Raw genomic sequence first — 12,490 nt, forward strand, 5'->3', positions numbered from 1 at the left:
AGGAAGGCAGTGCCTGAGATAGCGCTGGCGTGTCAGCAGCAGCGTCTTGTTACAGCCTTCCCAAAGTGCCCAGGCAATCTTCACTGATGGGATATTGATCTTGGTCTTGTCTGTTGCAATGGATTCTGGAATGAATCGCTATAAAACAAGCGTGTGATTAGTTTTATAGGATATTTTTCTACCCCTGAATTTCTTTTTACATGTTTTTATTTCAGCGTCTCTTTGAAAACATACTATTTTCTTCTAAAGAGCTTTGCTTGTTTATGGAACTATTGAGAGATTTAGACATAACAGTCAGTAATCAAATGGCAATACAAATGGAAGCTGAGATTGGAGGCAAATTGTGAGAACTGGAACCTGTTGCAGACTTCTAATAGCTAATTGTTGAACTATTCATTTCACTAAAGCCAAAACAAAATTGTTGGAATAATCAAGAATTTGCTTTGTTTGTGGCACGCTTTCTGTTTCTCTTGTTGATGCAATTACTTTAAACTGAAGCACTCAAAACTCCAGAAGGATTTGGATGTCTTCCCTTCTCTTTGGAAAGGGTAACAAACATCTTCAGCTTGTAGAAAATGTTGTAGCTCAGTTGGCTTTATTAGTGTGATGAAATGTGATGCAAACAAATAATTCAGTTTCCTGGAGTTTGCAAAAAGTGACTCCTGGCCCATGCTTTTTCCTTCCTATCAACATCTGCACCTGTCTACATGCAGCCTGGGAATTTAGGCCCATGGCATTAGTGTGAAATAAAGCGTTTTGCTCCTTTTCTTTTTCTTCCTGCTCTGACACTCGTGCCCACTGACCTGTTTTACTGAGGCTGTTACTTCCAGCCTTTCTGAACAGCAAAGGAAGCCTCTGCCAGCAGCGGGGGCATGCAGAGCCTCCGTTGGTGTGGAGAAGGGCACTCCACCTCTGACCTCCCTCATCTGGACTTATTTGAGTTATTCTCGGCTCTGCCTCACTGCACAGCGATTGTCATTATTCCTGTGGGAACAAGAAACACCTTCCTGAGCTGAGGGTGCAAATCCTGACTGCGAGGAGGAAGAGGGAGAAGAGTCAACACTTCCCACCCAAAGGCAGTGTGCGCTCCGGTGTGCCCGCAGCCTCCCCTCCCTAGCAGGTTGCTTTGATTACTGGCAGTGAAAACCCTTTCCTTGGCTGAACTGGTACAAACAGGTACTCTTGCAACATGAAAGACTATTTTCCCTTTCTTAAGGGAGATTTAGACACAATACAACGGTTAGAAGCTAATAGCTGGGTCGTAATATTTATCCGCGTATTCTGCAGCATGTGTTTAATTGCTCATGGTCTCTGCCTCCTATTCTTCTAAGAAGCACGGCGTGGCTTAGTGGCTTCCGTGCTAGGAACAAGGAACACTTGCACCTTCTGCCGGAGAGGAATGGAGCTGCTTCAGCACCCGGTCTGTGGAAGGATGCTCACGGGTACCCCCGGGCATCCCGCCCTGCCTCTCCCGCTGGCTGCTGTGGGTGCAGCCGAGGCCACCCCTGAGCTGTCCTGCAGGGCTGTCCCCTGTGAGCAGGGCCTGAGGAGCAAGCTCCTGGCTTGTTCACTTGTTCCTGGCTTGTCCGTACGCACAATTCCTGCTTCTACAGGCTGCTTTTCCTGGGGAATTGCAGCTGGAGCTCATGGTTGCTTAAATGTGTTCATTTTTGTTCGGGCAGGCAGTGTCGTTGTCTCCTCTGTACGCACATATGTGATAGAGATGTGCAAAACAATGCAGTGCCAGCAACCCTGCCAAGTTCTTAAGAAACCCAAAAACTGAGCAATCTCTCCCTTTACGCCTCGGTATAAAACAATGTCGCATAAAAGAGGAAAGGATATTTTATAAGAATATAAAAGTTTCCAGTAATGCTAGATGCATGTATTCTCATTGGGTTTCACAGTGTTATGATAATAGTCATCACTTTACTCAGCGCATTTTCTTGTAGCGAGAAGAAATTGTAACACTGAATCCTCCGACTTTAGACATTAGGTACAGTAAGACTGCAAACTAACAGCAGCTGCAACGGGAAGATGGACGTGTTTGTAAGCATTCGGGGAAGGCTGCGAAGTGTGCTGATTTCCTCGTCCTGAAAGATGGATCTTTCCTTCGCTGGTGCCTGGGGCTGTCTTCCATTGTGAAAGCTGTGTCCTCATTAATGAGTTAGCATTTTCTTGAAATGGAAAGTGGATAATAGTTTTAGTCAGAACAAAATGGAAGTGACGGGAGAATGAGATTATATAAAGTTAAACACACGTGTGTGCGTGTTAAATTTGGAAGTGTCTCAGTTTCTTGTTTTCATGGCGTATGAAAATTGTAAATTGAGGAAAATCACAAAATGTGGAGCTGTGTCAAATATCACGGATTTAGTGTGAAACAGTTTTTTTGGTAGAAAGGAACAATTTGAGGATATGTATTTTTCAAAGCTGGTTGCTTGGGAGAACAGAGTAGAGTACAAAGCTGAAGCAATTATAAATTGTATCCTTTGGAAGTATATACCTATTTCCTAACAAATCTAGCATCTTTCCATAATCACAGACATTCATTAACCAACATACTTTTTGTGGGATTGTGGGAAGTTTAAAAAAAATACAACAGCTGTTTTATTTGTTTTCTCCTTTCTGAAGGTGCGATTTGTTGAGTGTTCGTTTCTGATGCTTGTTGCTGCTGCAGGTGACAAAAGCTCATTATGGAGGAGAGGCAGCGGGTTCATTCGGTGGGTGGGGACGGGAGGACGTGGGATCTGAGCTGTGTGTTGGAAGCATGGCCTGTGTGTACTGCACAGTTAGCTCAGATCAGTGCATTTCGGTAGCAACAGTCTACAGATTGAGTGCTGAGGATTAAAAAAAAAAAATGTAGCTAAGAGAAAATTTTTAGGATCTATAAACTGTTGAGATTTTAAAACTTTTTTATGTTTGTTTGCCAGAAACATGCCTTCTGCCAGATATAATATTATGAAAGAATGTTTTTCTCTGAAGTTGTTGTAAACCACGGTGTCTGTTATGATGTCTGTAGCACAGAATCGCATGTGTGGCTTTGGGGCACGCAGTGCGTGCACACCCTGGTGCCAGGCAGATCCTGGCATCCTCCTGAGGTTCATTGTTCCTTGTTCATTGCTGGGATGCCCAGGATGGCTCTCAGTGATGCAGGATTTCTGCCAGGAGTGGGAATCAGGTAGGCTGTGAGGCAATGCTGTGCAAGACTTCTTCAACCCAACTGTAAGAATCAGTCTTCAGCTCTGGGTTCTTCGTGTTGGTGTGTTGGGCTCCTGGAAAATGCTGTGACTTGGGGGACTTGGCATTGAATCCTGCTTCCATAAGGTCAAGAGCACGGTAGCTCAATCAGTATGGGTAGAGTTTCAAGATTTATTAGGCTATCCCTCAGCTGGCATTCTCCCAAAGGCCTCCCGCGGGGATATGCATACCTTCTACACCTTGTCGAGGCTGCAGTGCACAGGGAGAAATTGCTTCTTCCTGAGTTCATCCAAACCCCGTTCTTTCACTGGTATGTGGAGGCTGATGCATCTGGAATACTTGGTGGTTGCCAGAAAATTGGGATTTCTGCCACAGAAATTTAACAGAATTTATAGAAAACAAATGTAGAAGTTGAGTTCTGATTCGTGGTCCATATTCCCAGGCGGCATAGCTTCATCTCCATCAGTGAGGCAGAGCTTAGCTGAAATCCAGCTCCCAGCATTTTTTAATAAGAGTGGGAACTTGTGGTTATTTCCCAACTGGAGGGATGCCTTTTGATTGGAAAGGGAATAAAAAACAAACAAAAAACCAAACTGCGTGCACTTAATTTCAAAATACGTTGATCAATTTTCTGAATTCCAGCTGACTATATCTGCCTCCTCCATAGACTGAGATGACTGTAATTCCTTAAAATTGCAGGTCTTGGAAACTCATATCATTGAGGAGATTTACTACATTAGGAAAAGGAAAAACTAATGGGATGTCCCTTTAGATGAAGCAGAAGCAAACGAAGCTAGCAAAGTGGTTGGTAAGGTTCTTGTATAATGGGCAGTAAAAGGCTGTCCTTACTTTGCATACTCCACTTGAAGAATAATAGGCTTTTTTAGCTCAATACATTGTTTTCCTGTTGGTATGTTTATGTTGTACAAGCTTGCAGGCTGTAGCTGACAAGCATCAATATTGTTGCCATCATCATCATTACCTTCTGCAGCAGCTGAGACCTGGCCATCTCAGGGGTGTCATTGCCTGCTTGGCGTCTTATTTCTCTTGCCTGCAATAAGCCTCCCATTGGGCGCCATCCATAATGCTCAAAGACATCAAAATGGTCTCCTGCTGCCCTAGGGACTTCTTTTATGTCTCTGGCATACAGAACGCATGTACTGTTTGGAAGAGGGTGGCATAGAAAAATGATAATTTATTAACCCTACAAACCAAATTTATAGCATAGGTTATGTCTGACAGTCCCAAGCATGAAAAGCAACAGATGATCTAAGGTATCAGAGCTGGAAGAGCTGGTAGTATTTTTACATATTTAGTAGCTTTAGAGCTTTGCTCAGAAAGTAATGTACATTTTTGTGACCAGTACAGTCATGGTAGGTCAAATATAATGCCAGGGGGCATCCATTTATATTAGAACGCTTCTTTTCTTTTCTAAGCAGGTTCCTCTGTTCACGCTGCTGGCAGCAAAGCAGAGTTTTGGAAGCTGCTACATCAAAACTTCCAATTAACCCATTCACCACAAGCAAGCGGTACAGTTGTACTCAAAAGTCCTGACGAGACAGCTCGCGAAGCGTTCCTGTGGTGGGGCTGCACCGTGCTGGCGTGACCACAACCACCACGCAGCACCGCGCTGCGTGGCCGGGCGTCCAGCACAGGGCACCAAGCTGCAGGTCGTCAATCGCTGCCCTGGCTGCCTGATCAAACCCAGCGCTGTGCAGCAGAAACATCCCCAGAAGTGGTGCTGACAGAAGGATTTCTGTGTGCTTCACAGTGCTGTGGGCGTGTTGTGTACCTGCTGGTAAAACTCAGATTGTGTCCGGTGGCATTGTCTTTGCCCAAACCTTTTGCAACCCTTTAGACAGCAGCTACAGCTCCCATAGGAAGAAAAAACCTGCCAGAATGAATTTCGGCTGTAATATTCAAGAAGGCTTAATATGGGAGCTATACAAATCTGAGGGAATGCTGGTGAGAGTTTGATTTCTAATTTAATTTCATTTGATAGTGCATGAAACAAATCATATCGTTGCTATGTACAGAATTAAAAAGCATAGCGGGGGATAACTTACTTCGTAGCTACTATCTGTGAAGTTAAACAGCATCCAGCAAGTGTTTTACAAAGTTGAGTTTTGTTTCTATTAGGATGGAAGAGAGGAAAGATAATCTGGAGGAAGGGGAAAATGTAAGGTTTCTTGGGGAAAAAATAAAAAAAAAAAAAGCCGAGTTGTCAGTTTGTATTGACAAAACTTCAGAGCATCAGCTAATGGGAATTTATGAGCTGTAACAGGTTTGTAGGGGATATTGTACCAAACAGGCTGTGTGTGTTTACAGCGGTGATAACTCTTGGCTGGTAGACAAACCAGGAGGTTCGTATACGTGTCTGTCTGTTACTGCATGTAAATAAATAAATAACTAAAAGTAAATTAAGATTTGATGGTATTGGAAGAGCCAGAAAAGGCAAAAGATGAACGGCTGTGACCAAGTTTGTATCTCCAGCCGAGGCAGCACACTGGAACTGGTGATGAGACCTCGGCACTGCCTACAGAGGGGTATGTCTGAAAGTCAGTTAAAGCACCTGGGGCACATACGGAGCAGGGGCAGATTGTTCCCGCGGTGCTGGGTTTTGCTGGCGGGTAGGGCTGGAGCAGCCCATCGGGGTGCAGGTGCCCTCCTGGCAGCCCCCCCCCGGCACGCTGTCCTCTCGCCTACGCAGCCCCGTGCCCTGCTGCGGGCTGGCTGCAGGAAACCAGAAAAATCGGGGCTCTTGGGGCCGAGCTGCAAACCCCCGGCTTCCATGTAAGCCAAGCCTGAATATTAGCCTGTCAGAAACCACGTAAGAAAAACTGACCTCATTTGCAGGTAGCTGAAAAGAAATTTCGTCTCAGACTCACGATGTTATGAACACTCGTTCACAGAAGCCATCAAAAATGTCACAGGCATATGCATAGGAAAAATATTTTTTTCGCTCTCTTGTTTCCTTTGATGTTGTGCTGGTTTAATATGAGGTGAACTTGGAGTTAGGAGAGTTGTTTGGACAGAAGGGGAGAGGATGGCCAAGTAGAGATCTATAGGGTAAATTCCTCTGTACTTCCCATATGTGTGTTACTTAATCACTGCTCTTTTTTTTTTTTAGGTAACTTGTGGGTTATGTGTTGTAAATAGCAGCTGCGAGATCTGAAAATCGAGAATACAACTTGGTAGGACTTTGATGTGATATGTGAAACACAAAGATTAGCAGAATCAAATACGATATTTGCCATTAAAATATTGTTGCTAAATAGCTTAAGATATGAACTGATGCTTAATTATGGAGAAAAAAGGGTTTACAATTTTTTGAACGGAAATGGGGAAATTGAGTTTTTTTTGACTTACAGGGAGCAAGCTAATTTAAAACGGAAGAGTGAAATTGGGTTTCTGTGAGTTAAGTATAAATTAATCTAGCTTCTGTAAATAAGCTAGTGTTGAAAGAGATTAAAAAAAATCCTTTGATAACAAATGTTTCTGAAGCCAACATCAAGTACTTTAAAATACTGAAAATCTTTTGTGATCAGCAGTATAACCTCCAGGCACTGATCATGTTCGGGATTTGTAGGATTGATCCTAAAATGGCATAGAAAACAACAACGAAACCAAAAGATTATGAATTAGACATTGTAAGATGTCAGAACAAAATATTGCAGCCTTGTATCTTGGTCTCGTGCCACTGTTAGTTAAAAGTGTGTAGCCGCTGTTAATGGCAGTATCGCCCTCATCCCGCAACTCTCTTTGCCTATAAGGACAGAGAAGCAGACTAGACAAATGTGTTCCGATGCGTATAACCCTCGTATGGTAGAATTAGTCAGTTCTGAATCATCTGAATAGCAGACAATATATTTCTAAATGTAGAAGTGGCAGCTGAAGACAGCACCAGGGTCTCTTCCAGCTCAAACAGCAGCATGAGTCTATGCATCTGCGTAAACATCCTCTGAAATAACGTGGTGCTTGGGAGAGGAAAGTAAGTCTTAACGTATTTCCTCTGTAGTCCTTTTTTTGTGCTTAATGTGCAGTTGTGCATAATCTTCTGCCTCATCACATTCTAATGGTTGACTTTATCATATAAAGAAATCAGAGACTTGCTCTTCCAATATGCCACGTCTCAGCTCAGCTTTGTCGTGTTTGCCTGTTTGAGCTACCCTGGGGAAATGAGTGTTCTTTCAGTCCTTGAACAAATAGATCGCTACAAAGGTGTGTCAGTAGATTTGCTTTGTTTGTGCTGGTGCACTTGACACTAGTTAGGAAGTCAGCTTTCTCTTAGTAAATATCTGTTTACTTCTGCCTCCTTGAATGCAATGCTAGGCAGACTTGCAGGAAAAGGTGGTGTCTTTTACTGGGCGGAACCACAGTGTTGGAAAACAGAAGCACGTTCAGGCTTACCTCTGACAGGACTGTAAGCCTTCAAGCTTGTCGTTTTTCTCCAACCGCCTCGACAGTTTTAATATTAGATATCATCTTTTATCTCTCCCTCCAAGCCCTTCTTCTTTTTTAGGTTGTTTCAGATGCAGTAGCCTGGGTATTGCTTTTTATGTGCATGCATGAGAAGGAACCCAAACTTGTGAAGGGGTACTGGGGCTCTGGACGCACACTTCTGGCAGTCGAATGAATTTCATGCCATGAATTGCTGCAGCTGCGGCGGCACTGCCTCGGCCGAAACCTCTCGGACCTCAGAGAAGCGTTGTTGTTATTACGTGCCTTGAGACGCCGCAGGGCTCCTCTTGCACTGCACTAGGAAATGGAGGTACGGCCACATCGGGCAGTCGGATACAGGCTCTGGCCTACATGGAGATTGGGAAAAATGTGAGCCGTGCTGCCATGAACAAGCAATGCTGCCTGTCTTCTGTCACGGGCAGTAAGCCTTGTTTCTCAGCAGCTGCGGTGATGGGGCCGTGCAGTTTCAGGACCTGCACTGGCCTGTCCAGAGAATTTGGAGTACAGCCAGAGTGAGCCCCTCGCTTACAGACCTGCCCATTTCCCTTGATATAGTATCTTCTTCTTCTGTAGCTCACAGACTGACTCCGGTGTCATGAGATAAAATTTTCCTTTATTTATATCTCAGCTGTATGATCCAGGGAGTCTGCTGGTCTAATAATAAATGTCTGTCACATAATTCAAAGTAAATAAATCCCATGATAGTTAATCATATGTTGGGCACAAATCACTTACAATTTCAAACACAATGTTCCTTTATATTTTAAAAAAAAATAAAAATTTAACGATGGGGAAATTTGAAACCAGAGTATCTGAGCTGCGTGTCAGGTTTAATTTTCACTTACTAAAAATATTAGTTAAGATGATATTTATTTAAGAAATTTGACATTAAGAATTTATTCATAGCAAATGCAAGTACCTTTGAAACCTTTGTTTTCAGCTGAAACAACACGCTTTGTGGGATTATTAAATGCTACTCTGTGAGCTTTGAATTTCAAATGAGCTGGGTTCAAAAGCCTCTGGATTGATCGAAGAGTAGATGGAAGAAATCGGCTCCAGACCTGCTGTCTGACCTTGAACAAGTTGTGTCAGTGCTTAACACTTCAGCTTGCACCTTGATCCGTGGGTAGGGATAATTACTTACCTTGCTTTGTAAAAATGGAAGCAGAATTCATTTTTATTCTTTGCAGCACAACTTCCAAATACTTCTATTGTGATCAGAAGTAGTATATAGGACTACGTTTGCAGTTAGTATTGTAGGTTGAAAACTGGGGGTCTGGGTTTGATCTGTGATTCTGCCACAATTTTCCTCGGTGACTTTGGAAAGACGGCCAGTCTTTCTGTGTCTTGGTGCCCGCTGGTGTTTTTTCGTATTCCAATTTCTTGCTTCTGCACCTTGTAGGTTCCGGGGCGTCTCCATGGGCGTGAATACCAGTGATACAGCCAAGTTCAGAATTAAGTGGGGAAAGAAGAGAATTTGGCTTATATCCTGGGTGAGTGGACATGGAACACCAAAAGAGTGCAGTCTGTTTGTCAGCCCAGTCTATTCCATCCCGGTGCCTTTAAAATAAAGCCTTTTGTAGGCTGAAAGATAGGGATGTAAAACACAGCTCTGATTTTCAGGCAGCTGTCCCACACGCTTGGCCCTTCCTGCAGGTTCTGTACAGAACGAGGGCGACCCAAGCGCTCGCTGCTCTGCAGTGGCAGTGCAACTGCACGTGGCAGAGCCAGCAGCGGGAGGAGAGTATACACTGAAGCTTTTTCGTAATTTTCTTGGGGAAAAAATCTTTATTGCTACTCTGTGAAACCTGAGGGAAGGATTTTGTTCTCAGCAGGGAAAAGACGGGTTTGTTGCTTTGAAGAAAAGCATATCTCCAGCAGCCTGCAAGAAGGGAGGCCTTTTTCCCCCTGCTATAGCTGGACTCATGGCAGGTCTTTCACCCCGGTGAATAAAGCAGTACGCTAGGGACGATCCACGTGCAATTGTGGAGGGGTCGGCCATCGGCACCGGTGCGGGTGAGCAGGAGGGGATAAGGCTGAAGCACTTCAGCCCTCTGTGAGGGTTGCGACGCCATCAGGATTTTGCCAGAAATGGTTCAGCTGACGCCGTCCTTGGTGGGTTTCCTTGGCAGGGAGGGGAAAGAGGATGCTGAGGGATTGCCTCCTAGCGCCGTGCCTCCATGGAGCAATGCTTTCCTGTGTTTGCAGTGCAAAGGAGACAGAGCTGAGCTGAAACCAGCCCTAACCGAGATTTCCCCCGACTAGAAAAGAGATGACACTGGGCGCGATTAGTATGTTATTGCCTCAACACATTGAACAAATGTGTAGTGAATCAGAAAAGGGTTTCCACATTGAACGAGCTAGTTTTCCTATTCTTCAGTGTGAGTTCTTATTTTTCAAGTACTCATACACGTCTCCATCGTAACTGGTAATTTGACAAGTACAGAATAACTTGCATCGGCTGCTTGCAGCTGCCTTTTAGTGCTTGTATTTGCAGCCAGCTACCCATTAACACTGCTTTCATGGAATATTAATGCAGCTTTATTACAGTATTTTTATTTCTGGGGATTATTTATTGAGCAGCAACTCTGAAGGTTAGGCAGACACATTTAGGAACTGTGATGTACATTTATTCTTCAGCTGCTTCAGTGTCTGAGTGCTGGGGAGTTGTTAATTGTAAGTACGCGAAGTTCAGCAGCACAGCGTTAACAGGAGGAGTGTTTGACCTGGGGCTGAAATTCAAATGTTTGTTACTTAAAAGAAGAAATAAGTCTTCAGGAGATGGAAGGCAATCTCATGACCGAGGGTAAAAAGAAGGGAGGTGGTTGGACACACTTCGTGAGAGCAAAGTTGGTGCTACCATGTTTTTTGAGGTCAGAGGGATGATGTTAGTGTTGAATCCAGTTTACCTAGCAATTTTGCACGTCAGCGACCTCCTTATATTATTACACCACAATTAAAAATGAATAGAGTTCTCCTCCCTCTTCTGTATTAGTTAACTTCTCCGTATGCTGGTAGGCTAAATGGGTATTGAACTGTTTAATTAAACAGCAAAGTCTGGGGAGAAGCCAGGAGCATGCTGTCAAATTAAAGCAGTTGCCTGTGTAAACAGCTTCCCATAAATCAGATTCTCTTGTATACATAACAATTGTTAATTGAATAATTACCTAAGTTTCATTTCTTAATTTTTTCCTCAGGAAATGCATTAGATTTATTTGGAAGCACTGGATTTTATAGCATGTTTTAATTTAACAAAGTTGAAGGTGCAATATTTGTGCTAGTAGGTATGCAGAAATTTTCAGGGTTTGCGGTGCAGAGCAGGTTGGGCGCCCTGCAGCACCCCGCCTTCTGGCAGTTGTGTGGGTGTCTGCTGTACTCAAACCTACCTTGACTGGAGAAGTGCTCAGAGCTCTCCCTCCTAAGGATAGGAATGGTTTGACAACAATCAGAAGCCAGCACTAGGAGGTACTTGTTTTATATTTTCTTTTTTGAAAGAGTGCTGAGAATATTTGCCTTGCTCTGTGGATATCCTTTCATGAACTCTTCCTGAGATGGATAAGGCCGTGTCTTCCTGCAGAGCTGTTTTAAGCAAGCTGCTACTCATGGGTTGCTGTTTCCAACATGGAAATTGCCTTGTGTCTCTGTGCTACTTCAGGGATGTGCATAGAAAGCAGCGGGCGCTGCTACAGCCCAGGTCAGCTCTGTGATGAGCTCCTATAAAGGGAGCCCAGCTCATCATTAGCATGACCACTGTATAAACGTCCATCTGGTCAGATGAATCCATACCCAGTGTTTTTGGGAAGCAATTCAAAGCAATCCATCATGGTGCTGCAGACCACGGCAGCACAACATGGGTGTCAGGCCTGACGTTCCCTGACCAGAAGAAGGTAATCCTCAATATGCACAGAAATAGAAAACCTGAGCTTTATTGAGCTGATCGTTTGCTGTGTTCCCCTAGACAGAGAAAAAAAAATCTGCTGCTCTCTTTCTGCTTATAAAAAGAAAATAAGTGTCTTTGCAAAACCTCCTTGCCTTCTCCAAGGCTCTGTCTCTACCCTGTGGCTTTATAAAAACACGGTTGCTGTGAAATCTTTCTCCAGGGAGATATTCTTCTCCTTGCTTGTGTCTGTATGTGCTGTGCGTCAGTACTTCGCAGAGATGTAGTTTGGGCATGAAAGCCAAAGCCGTGGGGACAGGATTTAACTCACAGCTCTGCCAGTGGTTTCTCCCTGTTGTGCTGGCTCACAGGATGCTGCCTGCCCCTCCTCTCTTATGGGGCAGACCCAGGATCACCTCTCCAGCCCCCAGGTACCTGTCAGGCTCCAGCATCTACAAAGTGTCGAGGGAAGTTGGAAGCCAGGAGTGTGTGGCCTTGCAGGTTGCATTTGTGAGAGGTCCTTGTCTGTAATTGTGAAGTCAGGGATGAGCATTGTGAAGCTCAGCCTGAACACAGCTGGAATTGCTGCTGAAAACACGCCGTATTTCTGTGAAGGTGCGTGAGGAAATGAGACAAAGATCTGAGTAGCTGTGAGAGAAATCAATAGGAAAGCACTGCTCAAAGCAGCAGGCACACAAGGTAGCACAGGCTTGGGGAAAAAGCTGAGGAGGAGCCTTGAATTTGCAGGCAAAGTAAGGCTCTTGTTTTTCCGTTGTTTCAGCCACCAAAAGCAAAGGAGCAAGGAGGAGTATAAGCTTAGGAAAAAGCCCTGTGCAGAAGATTAAACACAATTTTTATAAAAAGTGAGGACAAATCCGAGTGAAGTGTGGAAGGTGTTTGGATGCCTAAAATGCTTCAAGAAGGAAAGCAACAATCTGTCAACAACCTGTGACCCCC

The 12,490-nt window shown here is 44.2% G+C and overlaps 1 long non-coding RNA gene across 2 annotated transcripts in view; it reads left to right on the forward strand.

Annotated features, from left to right (window-relative positions):
- Positions 1–12,490, forward strand: part of LOC106036781 (uncharacterized) — a 55,583-nt gene that overhangs the window by 40,730 nt on the left and 2,363 nt on the right. Inside the window, exon 3 of one of the 2 annotated variants that reach the window (XR_010834020.1) lies at positions 4,635–5,942. The exons of the other annotated variant lie outside the window; for it this stretch is intronic. This is a non-coding gene — a long non-coding RNA (uncharacterized lncRNA). Of the gene's footprint in view, positions 1–4,634; positions 5,943–12,490 lie in introns of those variants that run through there. 2 annotated transcript variants of the gene reach the window in all.

The sequence above is a fragment of the Anser cygnoides genome, chromosome 10 (assembly GCF_040182565.1).
Source record: "Anser cygnoides isolate HZ-2024a breed goose chromosome 10, Taihu_goose_T2T_genome, whole genome shotgun sequence".
In the NCBI taxonomy this organism is placed as follows: Eukaryota; Metazoa; Chordata; class Aves; order Anseriformes; family Anatidae; genus Anser; species Anser cygnoides.